This window comes from Passer montanus, unplaced genomic scaffold (assembly GCF_014805655.1).
Source record: "Passer montanus isolate IOZ18808 unplaced genomic scaffold, ASM1480565v1 scaffold10, whole genome shotgun sequence".
Taxonomy (NCBI): domain Eukaryota; kingdom Metazoa; phylum Chordata; class Aves; order Passeriformes; family Passeridae; genus Passer; species Passer montanus.
Window position 1 is genome coordinate 4779116 of NW_024356505.1, and position 21961 is coordinate 4801076.

General features: G+C 38.2%; 1 long non-coding RNA gene across 1 annotated transcript; it reads left to right on the forward strand.

Moving 5' to 3' along the window:
* Nucleotides 1–648: 648 nt before the first annotated feature.
* LOC120504078 lies at nt 649–5817 on the forward strand. The gene is made up of 3 exons (XR_005627930.1): nt 649–844; nt 3222–3276; nt 5722–5817. It is a non-coding gene; the product is annotated as an uncharacterized LOC120504078 (long non-coding RNA).
* Nucleotides 5818–21961: the final 16144 nt, after the last annotated feature.

A 21961-nucleotide genomic window follows, 5' to 3' on the forward strand; every position in this document is an offset into this window, starting at 1 on the left:
AATTAGGAGACTGTCACTTACCATAACAACATGACAGAATGTAACAAGCTACTGCAGAGAGGGTCTGAGGCAAGAAAATGAGTACTTAAGTAGAGGCTTTGAAAGGTAATAGACCAATACATATTAAAGTTAGCCAGCAGCCTAGAACTGTAGGGGAAAACTTAAAAAGGAAACAAGTGATGTTTTTGAAAGCTTCTAGTTTGCAGTAAAATTCCAGGTGCTGCCTTTGCTGTTTTCACAGTAATGCTTAGCTCTCAGTACCATGCATTAACCTTATTTACAGTTTTCATCAGGGGTCAGCAAGGGCCAGAGGGCCCCAAAAGGGAATGGAGCCAGGGATCAGCAGGGCAGGGGTCTTCTCAGCCAGGGGCCACCCTGAGTAGGGCTGGCCCAGAGGTAGTAGCCAGGCACAACCAAAAGTTGCAATCACCAGGCAAGTTCATGGTGATGAAGCAGGTCTGAGGTCAAGCCAGGAAGTCAATCTGCAGGTCAGAGTCAGGTGCAGCAATTGCTGGGCACACACAGGTTCACAAGGGGAAGGCAGTTCATGGGGTCAGCTGGATGCATTGAAGATTCAAGCTGGGAAGGCAGGAGCACAGTGTCAGCTGAGCTGAAAACCAGCACTCCTCCAGAGAAGCTTAAGAAAGAAGCAAACACTCAGGGCTCAGCTTAAGTAGATCGTCTGGACTTGTGGGTGTATGTGGAGATTCCAATTGAGGCAGCCCAAGGCTATTTTGGCTATTAGTGCACTCGGGTACCTTGACTACAGGCTGTGTGTTACCTAAAATTGTGCTACCTCCTGTGTTTATTACATCTGACAAATATTGTTCAACCTCGTGCTAAGGTAGGAATATTTTAGCTGGTTTTGCTATGTTTGCACTGAAGTTTGAGTCCTTCTTAGCTAGAATCTGTTGGGGGATTAAAAGAAGTAAATTTTTTTCACACAGGAAGGCCTTTTCTCAAAAACAGTCCTAAAATCTGCATCTAAAATATTCTTTCTCTGTTCTGTTTAAATTGTCAATGAAATGGTACAGAGTGGAAGGATGAGATGAGAAATAGACATGACCAGACAGAAGCAGTTGTAAGTCTTGGACTCAGACACTAAAGGCAGGATTCAACTGTCTAAACACAAGTACTTTCCATTTGAGGTGCCCTAGAGTATCCAAAATATCCACACATATGATCTTTGCCAACAGGCTTTAAACCAGGTACATCAGGGGATGGTGATAACAGCTTGCAGATAAGTGAGGGAAGAGCAGTCCAGGCAGTAAATACATGGGACAGGATGACAGGAGCAAGAGAGCCCTCAGGAAAGATAAGACAGGTTAAAAGAAGGTTTGCCTCAAGTGTTTGTGCACAAATGCACACAGTCTGGGAAGCAAAGAGGAGGAGGAGGTGGATCTCTGTGTGCAGGTGCAGAATTGAGGCAGCATAAGAATAACTGAGATGTGGCAGGATGTCTGCATTGTAAGGAACACACAAGTTCTTTAGGAACAACAGGCAGCAAGGACAAGGAAGAGGGGTGCTGTCTATGCAAGGAAGCAACCTGGATGTATTGAGCTCTGTTGTGGAACAGTTGGTAGGGTGATTGGGGACTTGTGAGCCATGATCCTAGGAGAGACATAAGAATAACTGAGATGTGGCAGGATCTCTGCATTGTAAGGAACACAAGTTCTTTAGGAACAACAGGCAGCAAGGACAAGGAAGAGGGGTGCTGTCTATGCAAGGAAGCAACCTGGATGTATTGAGCTCTGTTGTGGAACAGTTGGTAGAGTGATTGGGGACTTGTGAGCCATGATCAAAGGAGAGGATGGTAAAAGAAACACTGTAGTGGGAATCTGTTACAAATCGTGTAGTCAATATTGGAAATAGATAAAGTTTTCTTTAAGCAACTCAAGAATGTCATCAGATCACTAATCCTTCTTCATACAGATTGGCACACTAGCATTGAAAGACTCTGAAAAGGAACTGAGGGTCCTGGTGGGTGGTAGTCTAAGTGCATTGGGAAATTTCAACAGGAGTATAGCCACTAGATCAAAGCGTGATATTTTCCCTCTGCCACTTTTTGAGGCTGCCTTCAGTTTTGAGCTCTCCAGTACAAGGAAGATACTGGTAAATGTCAGCAAGTCTAGCAGAGAGCTACCAAGACGGTGAGGAGGCTGCAGCACATCTTGTCAGGAGAACCTGAAGGGACTGTGCTTTTTTAGAGAGCAAGATTTTTTAGGGAAAGTGTGGGGCATCTAGTAGCAGCTTTCTGATATCTAAGAGCTAGTTTGTAAGAAGGCAAACACAATTTCTTTGCTAAGAAGCACGGTGGGTGAATGAGAACTATAAATTGAAATAGAAAAGGTAAGTAAGGAAAGATTGTTCCACTGTGAGAAAAAGTGAGCATGGAAAGAGGGGCCCAAAGAAATTATGGAATCTTTATCCTTGGAGATTTTGACGACCCTAGCTGGACAAAGTCCAGAGCAACATCTTCTGAATGCTATGGTGATCCTTTTTTGAGTAGGGTGTTGCACTGAAGACCTCTTGAGGTTCCTTCCAGCTGGAAAAACATGTATGTTGTATATAGGATATATGTACATGTATATGGTGCAGAAACCACAGGAGACACTAGCTCTTCTGGTGCTCTTCTGGTGAATATACAGTATAGGGGAAACCCAAAGGCATGTCATATGGCTTTAAGGATTGTGTTCAGGCAAAAGGTCTGAGGCAAAATGTCTGATTGACTTTGAAAAATAGCCAGACTACACACTTATTTTCTCACAAGTGAAGTTTATGCAGAGGAATATATGCCTTCCTCTTCTTTTTCCATTTCTTTTTATCTGTTTTATCATTTTATAATTCATTTCAGGGAAGATTTTCATTATGGTCTTTTGACCAGATGGAAAGACTTTTCTGGCAATTCCCAACAAGAACAATTCGCTTTTCAAAATGCTGTTCAAATTAAGGAACATCTTTCAGGGTAATATCAGGACATTCCTGATTAATTTCAAGTCTGTACACTAACTACTCAGACAACACTGAGGCTAAAAATAGAAAGAGGAGTAAAATGTTCAATCCTATAAGTAATAATCCAGTGAAAAATATAGTCTGATTTATGATACTACTGTGAGCAGCTCACACTAAAATGTTCATTCTTCTTTAATTTAAATGCTATTGGGCATGTGGTCACATGCTGCTACATTAAAGATATGTCTGATACATTTTCCTTGCCACAGGTCTCGTACAGGTTGAGATTTCGTGTTCACATCCCAGTATATACAAGTGAGATGGGTAATTACTTCCAAATTATTTTTGTTATTTATGAAAATATAAAGGAGATAAAATGCAAAGCAGGGATTTTCTAACTTCAGCAACTTTAAACAGCTCAGAGCAGATTTGTTTTTGCTATCTATATATTATACTCTAGTCCTGCCTATTAAATTCAAACCAAGCAGAAGGAAAGGATGAATTTGCATATCCATTTCCATTTACGTTATGGACTTTTAAATCCATGTTGCTTGTGTCTATAGACTAATGAATGCACCATTATAGAGGGGACTTACTATGTCACTGCATTTGGAATGTCCAGATTTTTGCTAGGCATATAATATTTTGAGAGCCATTTTTTTCAAGCATAGTGTAATAGGCTTTAACTTTGCTAAGCTTTTCTGCCAGGCCTCCAGTGCCCTGCTGTTCTATTATATTGAACTTGTAAGCAGGATGCTCTGCCAGGCTCACCCAGATTACTGCTGCAATAAGGGCCCTGCTGAGTGACTAGTGTCATGATAAGTGCTAGGGAGGGAGTTCACCATCTTGGCATACTGTTCTCATCTTATTAAATTCAGCTTTGTGGAAGCAGGGAGTCTGCCTCTCGGCCTCACTGGCTCTGGCTCAGTCCAACTGCTACTGTCAGACAATATGAAAATAGGAACCACCACAGCTAATGGCAGGTGCTGCACCACCATAGCTGAGGAGAAAAGAAAAGAAAAAAAAATTCTTTTTTTCTTTTTCATTTTTTTTAATAGGTACTTGACTGGATTGATTAGGAAACATTTAGGTATTTAATAATATTATTATAACCTTATTATACCCACAGTTACTTGCTGAGATAGTTATTTTTTAACTTATTCTGTCCACTTTATATAGATTCCTTTGTTCTTGCTTGCTTACTTACATTAAAGAAATGTAATGTAGCAAAGCCCCTGGAACAGGACTGATACCATTCAGATTTAGTAAAGGATGATATTGTAAAGATATAGTTCTGACATCCCTATTCGGACAAAACTCCCTACTGGATCCTGACTGAGAAAAAATTTCCAAATTCCAGTCTTGGATTACTGCTGGAGGTGAAGTGAGTTAGCTGTTCATCCCCCCTAAACTCAGTAACCCCTGCTTGCCTAATTCTCATATTTTGTTTAAAAATCTGACTATTAGTTTTGGCTGGAGGATTCAGAAACTTCCCAGTGCCCTGAAATGACCAGCTGTGATCTGAGTGTAAGCTATGCTGCTGAATGCAGCAGGAAAAGTGCAACATTCACAGAGAGGAGAGAGGGAACAAGGGAATAGATGTTTGCAAGCCATACCCATGGAGAGAAAGAAAATGAAAATCACTCATTTTGTAGTATGAATTGTGGTAAAGCACACCTTAGTTCTGAATAAGAGAGTATTTGACCATCTATTTTTGAGCCTAAGTCTCTTTTGAGCTACAAATGAAAAAGAGTTTTCCAAGGGCTTTTGGAAGGATAGAAAAATTACTTCTGCACCTGCTGGTGTCTGAACACATATGGACTCTTCCTTGACATCAGCAAATATGTTGTTTCTCACTGTTCAACAATAAATGTTCAAATAGCCCCATCATTGTCACTTCAACATTTTGTAAATTGAACATGAACAACACATGCAGTAACCTTTCTGACAGAAATATCGACAAGGTCTAGCTACAGAAGTCACCTTATAGCAAAACCAAGCTGGGATCAATAGAAAATCCAGGTTTTCAACTGTGTTTGTGGCAGAAGTTGCTAAGTCTGGCAGGTTGCATTTCAGCAGCACACTTGTTGGCCACGTCAGTCTTCATAAGAGTGACAGGTTTGATTAGACTCTTTGAGAGAGGCTGATTCAAAAATTCAGACAAAATAACCTCTTTCTGCCAATTTGCAATATCATATTCACAATCCATTCCAGACTCATCAAAGCTAAGGAATAAAGGACTTAACATTTTAATCCCCTCCTGAGAAAATGAATAAGAAAATTATGTCTCTGAAAAGTGTGATTTTTTTACTTGAAAAAGAAGAGTGGAGGACTATTAGTGGAACTGACTACCATGAATGTGTCAGACCTTTCAAACCCCTGGCAATTAGGATGCAAGAGAATTCTTATAAAAATTGGAGGGCAAATGAAAAGATAAAGCAAATCTATGTGTTCATGTTCATATGTAGGGCAAGTCTAATTTGTTTACACCAGTTCTTCATTTCTATATCACGTTCAAAGCTGGTATTTTTTAAGGTTTTCAAATATTCCTTCTAAATCACAGGTTTTTATCCTTTCTTAAAAATTCCTTAGTCTTTCTTTTTATCCTGATTCACTGTGCTGTAACTGGAGTGAGCATGGGTGGAGTGGTGTTTTTCTTGCTCTGATCACTGTGTGATCCACACAAAGTAAATTGACAAGAAAAAAATTATTCAGTTAGAAGAGATTTGAACCTTAACTTCACTCTTTTTTCCGTCTCTTTTACTATAGCCTCAAAAAGTTCAGTTGAAATTCAGAACACTGCAGCTAATGAGTGAATTACAGGAATGGCTGCTGGAAATTGTCCAGGAGAAGCGTAACCAAGAGGTAAGTAGAGAACGGTAACAATCTGAAGTTTCACATTGTATGAAATTGGTTTTATTTTGTTTTACTTTGAGAAAGAAAACAAAGATCTCAGGCTTAGATCTTTGCTACTGAATCCAGACTTTGAATCAATAAATGTGGAATGATTGTGGCATGATTCTGAAGTATTTCATGAGGAATGTGTGGAATCTGCTCCAGCTTAGAGATGACATTGATCTCTAGCCATTGTGCCTGAGAACATGGAACAAAGAAAGTGTTTGTTGCTGCTAATCAAAACAGATTTATTTTTGGTTTTCATACTATAATTCAAGTGATTCAGTGGGGAGTTGCTCCTGTCAGATTCTGAGGGATTAAATGGCCTTGGGACATGATCTCTCTTTGTGAGCCAGAACATCAATTCAGGATTCAGTTTTTCAGATTTTTCTTCATTGTAATATGGAAGAAGAATGCCTCTGAGATATTCCAGCTGAAAAGTAAAATTGTAACAGAGTATCAGAGCTGAAACCACTCTTCTCTGCAGTCAATCTGAACCTTGAAGCTCATTTCCATCTTCAGTGATTTTGCAGCTAAAGAATTTAGTCCTTTTAAATTACAACAATCAAGTGGGCCGGGCATTAAGGTGGGCCTATAAAAAAATTCACACTGGTCTTCTGTTCATCACATGAAAGCAACATGGAGCACTTTGACGATGACAAGACCTTATCATCACTCTTCAGGCATCTTTTGTCCTGGTTAGCTGACAAACTTTTTGCAAAAGGCTTTTGTCAAGTACATCAGATATACACCAGCTGTGCAAACCCAGGCTTGCCTGTAGTATATTGGCAAAAGTTATGAACAAAAAAATCTGAAACAATGGGCCAATCATGTAATTGTTTTAATTAAATAAAATTATTTGTGTTTGGGAATTTATTTATTTATTTATAACTGTGTGAGAAAAGCATTTTTTTATTTGACAGTCTGGAGATAAATATACCCTTACAAAGTTTGCTGCAGAGACACTGAATTGTCATGCTAATACAGAAGAGTAAAAGAGAAAAAAAATAATCTATTTTCACTTTCCAAGTTGAATGAAATGTGAAAAATAAACAAACAGAACAGATGGTGAAACAGTTTAAATTTTTAATACTCTCCCAGTGTTAATCATTTCCAATATTTAAAACAGCGTGATAGCAACATATATTAAAACATGTTATTTTATTTAAATAAAAACTTATTAAGCAGATGAGCAATTCACTATTTTCAGCAAAGTCAAATCTAAAAAAAAATATTTTTGGAACATAATCAGTTTAACTTTTGCTGCATGAATATTAAACAATATGTTCAAATGCTGAATCTGGCAGAATGTTATTGCCGTCTACTGTGGATAGCATATCTCAAAACTTACAGTTCCGTATGTTCATTTCTTTTTCTTTATTAATTTGCCAAGTAAGTGTAGACAAGCAGAACTAGAATTCTCAGTAAGTCTCTTCATTGTTTTTCAGTATTCTCACAAATGGAACACAAATTTTGGAGAGAATCCCAAATGGCAGGTGCTGACACTAAGTAGAGACAGGAACAGCCTTCTTGTTAACATATTATCTACTCCTCACCTACCACTGCTCTGTTACAAAACTCATTGACAAAGCTAAATGAAGCAACTGAAAACTAATTCAGTACTGTTACAAATATTTCAGATAGCTTTCTGCAGCTTGGGAACAAACAAGCAAAGAAATCTTTATGCCTAGCCCTGCTGGATAATATCCAAGCTGCTATATTTTCTTTCCAGAGCAAATTTAAAGCATTCTTTGCAAAAGGTGGTGTCCTGGAGTGCTGAACTGGGAAAACAGAAAGACAGATGGAGGAAATCAAATGAATCAGGTACTGCTGCTTGCAAAAGGAATTGAATGAGGTGGACAAGTAGTTGATATGACCTTAGTAGAACTATTTTGCTGTGTAACAGCATTTAACATCCATTAATAAATTTTGTAATGTTAGGGTGTTCTATATGTTAAAATTGATCTAAGTAGTCTCATCCCAACATAATCTCTAATTTATTTCTTTCTGAAGGTTAGAAGGAATATATTAGTTTATGCAGTGTTGCAAGGAGTTTAGGTAATGATATTTATTTATACATAAACCTGTTTTCACTGTTCTTCCCTTCCTCCTGTCAAATCCCAGGGTGTGCCCATTGTTCTCATAGTCTGAAGAGCCAAAGAGCTTTTCATGCATAATATCAAAGACAGCTATGTGGCAGTGACTCTGAATGATATCTTTTTATTTAGAGGTCCCCATGAATGTTCATTCTGATATGTTACTGATTGTGCTGTCAGTTCACAGACCTTTCTTTTTTATTTTCTCCTTTGACATGAGGATTAAATTTCAATATTAGTCTGAGGCAGCTAATGTCTCAGTGTTCATACCCTTTTTAGAAACTGTAACCCTGTGGTAGATACTTTGTGAGTTTTGCTGGGTAAATATGAAACTGCAGTATTAACTTGCTTCTAGGCAACTGAAATAGGGAGGAGAGGGTGCCTGTATCCCCTTAGTGAGTAGGCACATATTGCACTGCCATGATTTTCCAAAATGTTTAGTGGCTGAAGGTGTTTTGGCTGGTGGGTGCCACAGCTGAGATAGCTTATAATGAGCCTGATTTTTGGAAAATAGCCTTTGAAACTAGCCTCTAACAACAAGGCTCTAACACTCAGATTTCTGGCAGTGTGCTGCCTTGTTTTCCTCCTTGATTTTTGTAGCCCTCACTGTGGACCATCTCTGGTGACTATGACAAAGGCTGTCTATATTGAATGTTAATTTAAGTGGTACTCGTGATTCACATCCTTTACATAGCAGCCACAAGAGGGGGATGTGGAACACTCACAGAATATTAGGGTTTAGTCCTCTCACAGTTGTCAGGGTTATCGATACTTTCTCTTGATTTTTACCATCCATCCACTTTTAGCGCCTGGCTTCTTTTTCTGGAGATCACGGCTTGCAACCGTTTATTTTAGTTAGGAGAAACCTTTAGAGGGGGTTCAGGTGGAAATATTCTGTCACCTAAATTTGACCCCCTTTTGCTCTTTAGAAGAACAGTTACAGCTGTTTGACACTTTCAGAGAACTATGCAGCTACCTCAGCACAGAAAAAGGGGTTAATGGAACAATATGGTTTTTATTCCAATAAACAAATTCTAATTGATACATAGATTGTAATCACAGGAAACCTTTTTTATTTTACAGCAGCTGTGCTGTAATGGGCTATTTTAGGGGCAGAGTAGTACATACTGTAGAAAATTTGTACATGAGGGCAAAAGGAATAGACAATTGCTTTTGGGGACTGTGTAGATTAGTACATCATTGCATACTAACAAAGTGCTAATTGCTCCTTTTGACCACGGGCCCAGTTTACAGAGCTTTAGCACAAATGTGTCCTGTACACTAAATTATAAAACTAACACTGCATTATTTCTCTCTACAGCTTGCAAATTCTTGCAAATTACCCAGGTTGCAAATCCTGCATTTGTTTTGTGGCAGAAATAGTAAAAGCAAACAGTATACATATATTTGTATAATTTTAGGATTGTTTTAATACTGTGTATAACTACACAAGTAATTTATGTCTACTCAGTATGTCAGCTAAAAACAAATAGGTGTGAACTACTTTGAACAGGTTGTTGTTATGAATTTTATAGAACTTTTTAAATAGCAGCTGTTTAGAATAATTGCCAAGTATTTAATGATCATTTAATAACTGGGAAAAACAAACCATGCTAAACAGTCTCTCTTCTTTATCTTCATTGGAATCACACTCAGAATGGTAGATGTTTTAGTTCAGAAAAATAGTATCTCACCTCTCTGCAGCTTTTGTAGAAGTCCAGAATTATTTGCTCACAGAGTCTTTCCACCCCTCAGACAGGATAGAAAGAAGTGTTGCAGAGTCCATATGCAGAGTCAATAGGAGACCTCACTTGCTTGGAAAGGCATAAATCTACAGGTGTCACTCCCATTCTGCTGCACATCATTTAAGCCTTTTATGTACCAGCTCTTGATTTTGTTTTTTGGCTAGCAGGGAAATTTGAAGATTGGGCTTCTTTCACGTATCTCTTTAGGTCCCTCTTGTTTTTTCATGAAAGAATTCTTATAGGTCTGACAATCTCTTTATATAAGCAGCCTGGCACTAAGTGAATTTAACATCTACTGCAATTTAATTCTAGCTCTGCAGATCCTTCATTTTGGATCCTAAGAATTGAGTACTAGAGACTGAACCTGAGACTTCAGTCATGTGCTGTAGTATTTGAGATTAGAGCATGTAGCAAAGTATTTTCCTAAGGAAAAGGCATTTGGTCAGGGAAAAGATGCTGCAGGGAATAATCCAGTTTTGTGAAAAGAACAGACTAAAGTATAGGTTTTCATTTCACACATTGCTAAAACAATGTGAATACTGAATAACACGAATTCTATTCTCTAGTCTCTTTTTATAATAAACAAGATGATTTTTTAAAAAAAGACTAGCTGAAAAGGACAAGTATGTGTCACCATAAGGGCACTCTGTGTCACAAAGCAAGTATGCCTTAGTTCCAGCCAAAACAACCACCCACTCAGGGTACTGAAGGGTAGGCATGCTGTTATGACCCAGATTCAAATGGTGAAAGTAGGAGTGAGAAAATGAAAGTGTTAATAATATTTCAAGCACAGAGCTAATGGGAGGGGAATTTCTGGGATTCCCCTTTCATTCCTATTCTCTCTCAAAAGGCAACTATGGACTTCCCTCAAAAGAAAAAAAAAAGAAAAAGAAAAAGAAAAGTTGTCTCTTTGGCTTATCGCCAAATGTTGAATATTTTGACTGAGTGGAGTGATACATGGCAGAACTGTGCACCTGTCCTGGCTGGAAATATATGTGTGAATACTGAAGAGGAATAGATGAATTGAGAAGCATAAAATATCTGAGGACTTGAAACTTTGACTAGTGCTGAAACAGTTTTTGAAAATGGGAAAAGATTTGTCATTTAACATACTGACATACTTCTTTGTTTTGCTGCATCTGACATAAGTTTGAAAGACAATAAATCTGTTGCAGCCATCAACACCAAGCCAGCAGCCTACCCCAACAAATAGCTTGCACAATGGCATTTTGGAAAGGATGAAACATATGTTTACCATATTGCTGCAAAAACTCCTTTTTCTTACTCCTTGTTGTGCCTAATTCAGTTCATTCTTATTAGAACAAGCATTTTTATGTTGCTGAATTTATGCTGGTTATTTTATGTTTTACGGAAATATTAGGAGGCCCTCCAGCTCAGATAGGCTTGGTATGATATTAGCACTGAATGTGATTTAAAAAGAGTTAACATTAGCAAATTTAATTGTTTTACAGTAGTTGCTTTTTTTAGTTTTTAGTTAAGCTTAATAATTGAGAAATCAAAGCTTTATTAGACTCTATCAGCCCTTATGTTGAACAAAATTCATAGATACAAATTCCTTCATTCATTGCAAGTGTCTTGTAGGTAGATTCTCTGTAATGGAAATAAGGATTGCAGCCTCAAGCTCTCTGAAAACTTCTGCTCCTATGGAAGTCGTGTATTCAACCCATTTTCACATAGTAAGTGTTGGACAATAAAGATAATCTTCTGATAAGCCTCCTTAAACTTGTTCAAACTTAAGTGGGTTACAGGGCTACCACTACTTTTTTTCTATTGAAGTTTTCTTCCTGTGACGTAGGCAGCTCTTTGGTTGGAAAGAATGAGAATCATAAAGTCTTAGAATTAGTTAGGTTGGAAAAGATCATGAAGTTCAACTGCCAACCCAGCACTGCCAAGTCCACACTAAACCACATCCCCAAGTGCTGCATCTGCACATCTTTTCAATACCCCCAGGGATGGCAATCCACCATTTCCTGGGCAGCCTGTTTATTCTCCTTCGTCCTCCTTTTCTTGCTGACATGTTTTTGGAAACATTTTTTATGTCTTTTTGGACAGTAGCTGGATCAAGTTCTAGTTAGGCTTTGGCCCTTCTGGTTTTTTCCCTGTATAACATCGCAACATACTTGCAGTCCTCCCGAGTTGTCTGCCCCTTCTTCCAAAGGTCATAAGCTCTACTTTTTTCTCCTAATTACCAGCCCTTTGTTCAGCCTGATCAGTCTTCTCCCCTGCTGGCTCATGTATTGGCAAAGGGGAACAACCTCATCCTGCACCCTGAGAATTTCCTTCATGAAGAATGTGCAGCTTTCCTGGACTCCTTTGTCCTTCAGGATTGCCTCCTTAGGGCTCTGTAAACCAGGCTCCTAAACAGGCCACCGTCTGCTCTCAGGAACTCCAAGTTAGCAGTTTTGCTGACCCCCTTCCTAGCTTCTCATAGAATTGAAAATCATAATTTTGTGATCTCTATGCTCAAGCCAGCCTCCAACCATCATGTCACCTACAAGTCCTTCTCTGTTCACAAAACAAGAAAAGTCAGTACGTGGTTGGTTGCTTACAGTATTTAGAATGACTTCAATAAATGCGACTTTTGTGCAAAATACAGATAATTTATTTACATTATCATTTGTGCTTGCAGAGACACTCCCTTAAGATAGAGCATAAATTAATTAGAAGTGGGGCTCAGGGGTAACTCATTAGTCTGCTTTCCTCTAAAGCTTTTTGGTGTTTGCAGGAGAGGGTGATGGAAAGTTGAGGAGCAGGAGAAAATTATCTCCTTTTGTGATGCCTCTTGTGAAGGCTTTTTCTCCCACTGACTGAGCACAGATATTGAAAGTCTGTTCTATCTCCCAAAAGTCTGATACCAACATCAGATGTCATCCACAGCAACAGCAGCAGCAGCCGCTGTGACAGCAAAAGGCAAACAGTGCAAGACGTAGCCAAAATGTTGAAGTCCCTGCTTCCCTCCTCAGGGCTAACAAGGCACGCAGAGACCTATATTCTGAGCTTGGGACACAGCTGTTAAAAGCACTTTAGTTCCCAACCTGTGTGTCTGGAAAACTTTGTGATTGCAAGTGGTTTGGACAAGTCTGGCTTTTGAAGCAAAGCAAAAACTGAATTCTATAAGTCTGAATGTGTAACAACTGAGTAAGAATGGCAGAATTTCACACCTCTTAGTTCATATTTTCAAAAGAGGCAAAATAGTGTTCCTGGTATTTTAACTCAGCTTTGTATAAAATAAAATAAAATAAAAAAAAAAAAATATAAATAAAAATGAAGTACAGTAATGATATGGATGGAATTAAATTAACCATGTAACATACCCCAGAAACCATTAAAAATTTGCACCTGCATACAAATTTTCATTCAAAGGGGCAGTTTCAAAATAGTTCAGTTCATGTAAAGGCTATTTATTAGCCTCATCACACTTCCTGGTGCAATGAAACTGTTAGTAATATATATCAGTATTGGAAAACACTTTGAAATGACCCTTATCCAAGGACTGGAGTGAGTTGCCTTACAGTAGGTTGTCATGCTGTTTCTTTTTCTTCTTTTTTTTTCAGCTGCCATCTGTGCTCCAGAATTTAGGTTTTCATTAAAGCAAAAATCAGCTGAAAGGATTTCAGTCTCATTCACATTAAAACCCCTTGGAACAACTGACAACTTGATCGTATAGTTACAAAGAAAAACTCTGTAATTCCATTCCCTTCTTTTCCAGCATATATGTGACTCTCATCAGTTTAAAATCTGTCAGTGCTAGAACTGTATAAACCAAATACCAAGTAATGGAGCTCTTTTGCCCTTCTGCAAGCTTGCAGTTGTATCTCTGGGAAATCAGAAATGCCCCATTAATCTCATTGCAGTATCAGCCTGGAGATTTAATGCCATTAACTTAACTGTCAACTTCATTAACCATTTCATTGTTTATTGAAGTGTATGGCATTAGGTGTATAGAAAATGACACAGGTTGCTTTATGCAGCAAACATGAGTAACTGGAGAGATAAATTACCATCAGTATGAACTGCTAATTAAGGCAAAATTCTAAAATTTCCTATGATAACTATAAAAATGTGTTTATTTTAAATTGGTTAGGTTTGTGGGTGGGCTTTTAGGAACATTACTGCATTTTTCCTATCCTTGTGTTTGTATCATTTTGAATTGTTAAGAACTCAAGTGCAAAAAACCCCCAATACCTTACTAGTAATAATATTACACTGATACCATTATCGAAAATGTTGGGGAAACTTGTTAGTGGGTCAGATGTTGGTTTTGTAATTCACATCAAAGAGGCCACTTGGTTGTGCTGGTATCAGCATATCTCCAACTTGTTATTGGTGCTCAGAAAGTGATGCCCTTGTGAATTGTTACAAGAACAACTGTATATTGAAAAACAATCAGTGAATTCTCTTCTCCAGGTTGGTATTTTTTGGGGCGATGGGGGTTTTAATATAAGTTGTTTGCAATTTGTTTGTTGATATTGGTTTCCCATTCAAAAGCATATTCTTCTTACTGTTCCAAAAAGCTTTTTAAAATGGCATTGGCACAACCAGGCTCAGTATAACTCCATGAAAATGAAAGTCTTTTTATTATTCCGAAAGTTTGCATCCTGAAATTGTTTAATCTTTTCTGGATAGCACTCAATTGAATCTCCCAAATATTCCCTGCCTGAGTTTCTGGGATTTGGGGAGGCAGGAGGGAAGGGCCCTATTCAAAATACTAACCAGGAATGACCTGATTTAAATTGTAAAAACTGACACTTACGAAGTCCAACTCAGGTTTGCACAGCCCTTGGAAGGTATACAGTACAGTATAATTGCAGATTGCAACATAATTGTTAATTATTTGGCTTCAGGCAATATAAAAATAGTAGTATGCTCACACTCTTCGTCTGTAAGAGACACCAGGAATCAGAAGATTTTTAAAATACTGTATTGTATAGGCCAGTTAACAAACAAAACAAAGATGTGGGTGAGAAATCCTGGGATTCTGAAACATGATTCTGCTAAAGCAGTGTTTTATGGGAGATTTGTGTGATACTTTAAGGTTAAATGCTCATCAGAAGCTTCATATTGCCTTGCAAATGGACAATAGCAGTCCTGCTGGCATTACTTAAAGATTGCAAGGCAGCTTGATGGGTAGAAAACAGTTCAGAAGATTGTTTTTTCCTTTACTAATGCGACACAAAATGATGCAACCAACACTATTAAAAGTAAAATAGCTTTGAGAGCAGAAGCACCAGTGCCTTGACTAAGAGGTAGTGCAGGTTCATTCAGTTTCCAAGTAAATCCCGTAGAAATTGGTGAAATTGGTGAATAATATTTTACTGAATTGGTGTCTTTAGAGTTGTAGTGGAACAGGGTAGGAAATTGTGGTGCCAGCCACATGCTGCAGGTACAGTTCTTTGTGAGGCGAACTTTTTGCTAAATGAAGACTAGAGAGGTAACAGAGGCTTAAAGCTCCTGAATCTCCTTGCTAACCTGTGACAGAGTTGTTCTGGGGTGAAATGCCAGTTAGTTAAGTCAGTGCCAAAGCTCCAGCTGCCTTCAATGGGAGCTGGGTTTCATCCTTTTTTTTTTTTTTTTTTGCCCTTAATAAAGGAGACACCATGAGTGTGGTTAGGCATCTCTGTGAGAATGACACTTAATTGTGGCTGGGCACCATCTGATCAACATGGAGCTGTGCTCTTTACGTGGCATCAACACCCATCATGTGTCAGCTCCACATGTTGTCTTTCAGTTTCCCTGTTATGCAGCTGTAACAGAGCTTGCCTCTGTAACAGAGCTTGCCTGTTACTCTCCCATGGTCTCCTGTGTGGATTCTGATCCACAGAGATGGAAGGGGTTTGCAGATCATACTCACCACTGTGCCACAGGAAATTATTGCAGGTTCTGTTTGCTGTGAACGTGGACAGACCCAAAGTTTTGCTGCCATAGTTGCTCTGGTCTCCAAAGGGATTTTTAACTTTTAGCCCATGAGTATCTGCAGGGCAGGAAGAGATGATATGAAATGATACCCAGAAAAGATTTGGTTCCTCACTGACACACCCCAGTTCAAAATGAAATAGTGAAGAAAAGCAATTTTCATATAGCTGTTATAATTGAGAGAGGGTATCATCTCACACTAACAAGTCCCTATGGAATTGTCAGGCCTTATGTTAATTTGGTTTTTATCACACAGAACACTATGCACTGGTACAAAATGAACAACTTGGTACTTTGAAAGGAATGGTACATATTACTTATTTGTGGGTTTCATGTTGAAGATATTTTTTTTTTATATTGGAGGTAGTTTCATATGCAAAACTTCACCCACATCAAATGACTCAGACCTAATACAGCAACCCCAGTGAGAAAGCTGCTTGGTAAATGATGACCTGCCAGAGACATATTGATTCAAAGCAGTTTGAGTATGTCTTATGTGACTCATGATTTCATTCACCATCTCTCTGCTGAGTCTAGCATGTGTGCAATATAAAAATGTTATTTTGCAAAGCTTTTATATATCTGAGAGATGTTTAGCAGCACACTTAGAAATCTGGTGGAAATCTCTTCATCTAGTTACTTTTGTTATCTTGTAGCTTGTCAAAAATTAACATAAATCCAACACAATGCATGTGTTCAGTTACTAATATATAATTTTACATTGTAGCTGGTCAGTCCTATACCTTTTGTGGAAGCTTCATGGGGATCTTTCTCTTGGGCACAGCAATTCTAGCCACTCTTAACTGGTTTGTGTCATAGCCTTGCAGATTACTGCATTTATCAAAGGAACCAAAGGGGAAAGTAGCTAGAACACTGCATTGCTGATGAGTTTACTGCAGTGGGATATTCAGGGGAACTTTTGATATTTTTCCTTTCTTTTTCTAATGTACAGTGAGACTTAGAATATTTAACTGTTACTGTAGAGATATTTATAGTTCAAAAAAACTCTCTCAAATTTAGATGTCTTTTATATGCAAAAATGTATGTGGATGCTTAAATGTAGGTAGAGTCCCAGATTAATCAGATCAATTCGCTATGGACCTTTAAATAGTGCTGAAGTAAAATATGGCCTATATGCCACCTATTAGCCAAGACAGATCAGTAGACATGAAACAAAAATGACTGATTTACCCACTGGATACCATGTTAAAAGAATTAGAATTTAAGTGATGACTTAACAAGGAAACGAACAAAAATAAACTGAGCTTTAATTGTCCTGATACAGAAAGGCTGTGGAGAACTATGTGATAGAGACGAGAGTCTCTCAACAAAATTAAGAGCTGCAAGAGTAGACATTATTTGAAATTTCTTTGAGAAATATAAAAAGCAGAGATAATCAAACTCATACCAGAGATTTGGAAAATACATATCCATTCCAGAAGATATTCTGCATTTTCAGAGGCAAGGGTTTCTAATGTAGTGATTAGAGAACTTGATGGGTTCACTCTATGTTTAGGTGGAAGAACTATTCCCCAAGGGGATAAATGTATCAGCCAGATCAATGCAGCAATGACAATGGGCATTTTAAATGCTAGGAAGAAAAAAAGACTATTTGTATGAAAGGCAAAATGTGTTAAAATAATTAAAAATAGTAGAACAGTTCAAAAGTCTTATTTAAACCATGAAGTGTAAGTACTTTTCTATATAATCAGGTATATAGCTATAGAAGTAGACTGCAGTGGGTATGTCAGTTCAGTTATTGCTTAAAACATGAAGTTTAAGTTATTGTGGAAGAAACAGAAGTCCTATTTCTGTGTTGACTCTTTTTGGTTCATTCCTACTGAATTTGCTTGGGAAGTGATTGATATAATCTCAGCCACTAGGAACCAATACCAGCAACAGCGCAGTTCTAAAATGACTGAATTATAAGCCAAGAAAAAAAGAAATTACAGCTGGTTAAATACAGAAAGTTTAATTCTGTCAGGTTTTTTAGTCCCTATGTCTCTGTTACAAATGAAAGTAGTATAAAGAAAGTCTGCTGTTTCTAGCTCCTGACTATACTAAAATATTGCTCTCATATGAAAATGTTGAAAAGCCTCTCTGCTATATTGGTGTTATTTTCATTTAATTTTGTTCATATTTCACATGCAGATTCATAATTCTGTGTTCCAGCTTTGATCACAAAGTATGCCCATCTAGCAGTTAGTTGTCCGGGCCACATTGCCTCACCTGATTTACAAGAATGTTGCAGAAAATTGTGGCAGAACATAAGTGATATTTAATTATGGCACGGGTACTGCTTCTATCCTTGTCTGGTGCTTGTCATAGATGGAAATTAGGTTTGTCTGACCTGATTTAATCTTAACAAATGTATCATAGTTGTTGCTTTTCTCTTTATCAGATCCTGGACTTGTATGGGATTATTAATTGTGCTGAATTAGGCTGGCCAGCTGCTAGGTGGTTGTGTTACTAAAATGAATTTGGGCTGTCTTGTTTTCCTCCTTGCACATTATTAGCTTGTTCTATTTTTCTTGCATGGCATTGGTGTCTACACAGCCACACACTAAGTAAAATTAAGGATTTGTTCCAGCAGAACTAATGCAGCTTTGAGGAGTGGAGTAAAGAGGGAATGGGAGGAATTCAGTTTAAGACAAACTGGTACCTTGACTTGGCTTATCACACAGCTGAAAGTGATAAAAATAACAGAGCTAGCTCTAGGGAGGTGGACAGATGTGTGGGACAAAGTATGCCTGACCTGTCCATTGACTGTATACACATATATTGGGTTAAAATTATTAGCAGTTCTTCTTTCTGCCTGTGCAAGCCAGTATGCTGGTTACTTATTTCCAGACTTTTAACACCCCTTGTATCCTCAAGGCTGTAAATATAATTGCTAATGGGCTTAAATTACTTTATCCAGTTCCCTATGAGCTCTAGGCCATAGTGAATTTCACCAGGTATATGTAATTTAGTAACCTCTCACTTATCAAAGTAACTTCTGGCTTGTTCTCTTCCTTCCCTAGCCTGAGTTCTTGCTTTACGTCACTGTGTTAGCCCTCTGGTCGTTGCTAACCTCCTGAGGGTGCAGCTTCATGCTTGTTGGCTAAATAGTGTTCCTGTCCCAGTTGCTCTGGTGTTTGTCATAGGACATCACCCTCCGAGTTGTCCTGGTGCAAGTGGCTGTGAGTCAGTTTTGCACATTAAATCAGGGAGTTGATCCAAGTTGTAAAAGTCATGCTTTATTAATTGTTTTCTTTCAACCCAAATCCCCAAGGGAGAGCATGCCAATGAAAACAAGCCAGGGGTTGGGAATACCTTAAGCCACTGACCACTTTCTATTGTAAAACAAGCCCCTGCAAAGACTTCAGCAAAACAGCTTTAGACTTACATGATTACAGCTGAGATTAAAATCTGGCCTTGATGTATCCAACCATCTGTTTCCATCACAAGAAAAGAGACTCAGCAGGAATATTTGCAGTTTTGAGGACAGGATTCTGGTTTCATTCCTGTAGTTACATATCACAAATAATTTTATTGCTTGTGTTAGAGTTATTTTCTTGTTTATTCCAGGGTATATTATTTGGGAACCTACTCTCCAGAAAATTATAGAATGGAAGTGCTTTGGGACAGTCCTCAATTTTAGTTTCTCCAGGTTTACACCAACATAACTTCAGTGGACAGCTTTGGATTCATACCAATCTACCTCAGGATATGGCGTTTTTTAAAGTAGTATGAAATGCATATAATTTTCTTTCAACAGCTTTGGAGGAGTGTACTTTACTGCTGTCTTCATAGTCCTAATTAAATGTGACATTTTTTCACTCCTTGAATTTTGCTTATCTCTGAAGTGACCTGTATAGGTAGTGTATTAAATCTATGAAGGAAAAAACACGCAGATGCCAATACTTTTATTTTCTGCAAATACATTTAAAAACATAAAACATAAAATTGAAAATACCTACAGTGAGAATGATTTCAATCAAATTTATCAGCTCTTGGGGATATCATCTTGCTGACCATTGTTTGTTAGCAGTTACAGAAAAAGTTTTACTCTCAAAAACATGCATAAGAATTTTGACTGTTTCTACATTTTCTGCTGTTCTTTTTCATCTGTTCCTACTACTTGTGTCTGATGCACAGTGTCACCCACAGATTAATGTCACCACCAGTATAATGAAGTACACACTTCAGCTTCTTGGTACGAATTAAAATAGCAGAGAACCAGTGTTTATAAGACATGATGGAGGAAAATGTTACTTATCTGTTGACTTAATAGGCAAAAGAACACAGCAAAAGATCAGGGATGAAATTCCCTAATTCTTTTTACACATCTGTGGGCTCATATTTACATTAAAGGTGATGCATAATTTGGAATTCCTTGGCAAAGTTTTGTCTTTTTGTGTGATTTTCATACCTCTTTGAACTTGTGAACTATCCTGCATATAGGATACATTTATTCAATATGCATTTGTTTTAATAGTGTCTTCTTTTTTGCCACATCATTCCTCCTCACCTCATACCACACCTCATACCACAGTCCTGATTTTACCTCCATTTTCACTTTGTGTCTTCCACCTGCTGTTGGAAAACAATTCATAATACATCATAGAAAGAACATCAGTTTTTTGCCAGTCTCTGCTCTGAAAGCCAAATATTGGGAATATTTACAGATGTTACTCTCTTTACATCTTCTCCTCCTGCATCATCAACAATTCTTACCACCTTCTTCTACATGACCACACAGGAACCATCTGTCTTCCTTGCAGGCTTAGCTTCAGCCTCTCTGCTTCTGCAACTTCAGCACCCTTCCCAAGGCTAAGAAATTACAGGCCTGATTCTCCTACTCAATTTCCTAAAAGACACCATCAGCAGATCTGGCTTCTTCCTTCTTTATAGACCAAGGCAGATTCTACACTGAATCTCTGCATGCCTCTCAAGGGGTGATACTGCCTGGATCTCATTCTGAAGGAGGAAACTTCACATGGATACACATATAACATGACAGAGTGCTGAAAGAAGGTACCACTTGTTACACTGTTAATCCACAGACAATTTGTTTGGTTATATTTTTTCTCTAATACATCCTATTATATTGTAGAGCACTGCTGTTTTCAGGGCCTTTTTTTTTCAGAATTTGTTGTGGATCATGATTGTAATTGTTGCAGGTCATCACTACAATCCAAAGAATGCAAAAACTATAAGTATTATATTTTGTATTCTTCATAATGTGTGATGTGCACAACTTTTGTCCATGTGCTATAGTTCTTTTTTTTTTAATAGCTCCAGGGAATTTCCTAGTAGATGTGTGTGGGTTAATGGGAAGGTTTTGATATTTAGGTTATGAGTGTCTAAGTGGTTGTGTATAGAAATGTTCATATGGTATTCAGATCCTTAACCATGAGTCAATAGTGTCCTGATTAAGGGTAGCTCCATACTGCATTAATACAACAGGGCAGCAGGCTGAGGGAAATGACTGTCCCACACTACTTGGTACCTTTAAAATCCGTTGTAGAAGCTGGTTTCCATTTTGAGGCACTGGGTACAAGAAAAATATGGACATTTTGGGGATCTATACTTTGTTATAGTATGCATATTATCCATGTATGTGGGAGATCTTGCCAACGTGTACAAAAACCTAAAAGGAAAGTGCAGAGAGAACAGGGCCAGGCTCTTTCCAGTGGTACCCTGTGACAGCACAAGGGGCAGTGGACACGCACAGAAACACAGGAAGGTCCCTTTGAACATAAAGAATAATTTTTTCACTGAGAGGGGGACTGAGCACTGACATAGGCTTCTGCTTCTCAGAGAGGTTGTGGTGTCTCCGTCTTTGAAGATATTCAAAAGTTATCTGGACACAGCCCTGGGCAACTAACTCTAGGTGGCTCTGCTTGAACAGTGGACAAGGTGGCTTTCAGATGTCACTTCCTAACTTAGCCATGCTGTGATTCTATGACATGTAGGAGCACATCTATTGAAGAGTAAGAAAGATGATTAGAGAAGCCTCTGTTGTAGAAGACTGTTGAAAAGAACATAGTGAGGATGAAGGGACAGTGGAAATAGGACTCAGACCAATCACGGAATTTCCATCCTTGGTGACATTCAGGACATGATTCATCAAAGGCCTGAGCAACTTGGTCCAACTTACAAGTCAGGTCTCAGTGCTGATCTTTTAGGCAACCTTTAGGTTGGCCCTTCAGAAACTTAGATTATTCTAATTGATTCTGACAGATTTTGTGTAAAATTAAAGCAAGATTTCCTGCTCTTTGCAGGAAGGTCTTAATGAATGCAGAGATACTTAAAGCAAGAAACAATATAAAGCCCAAGCTTCTGGCAAAGATT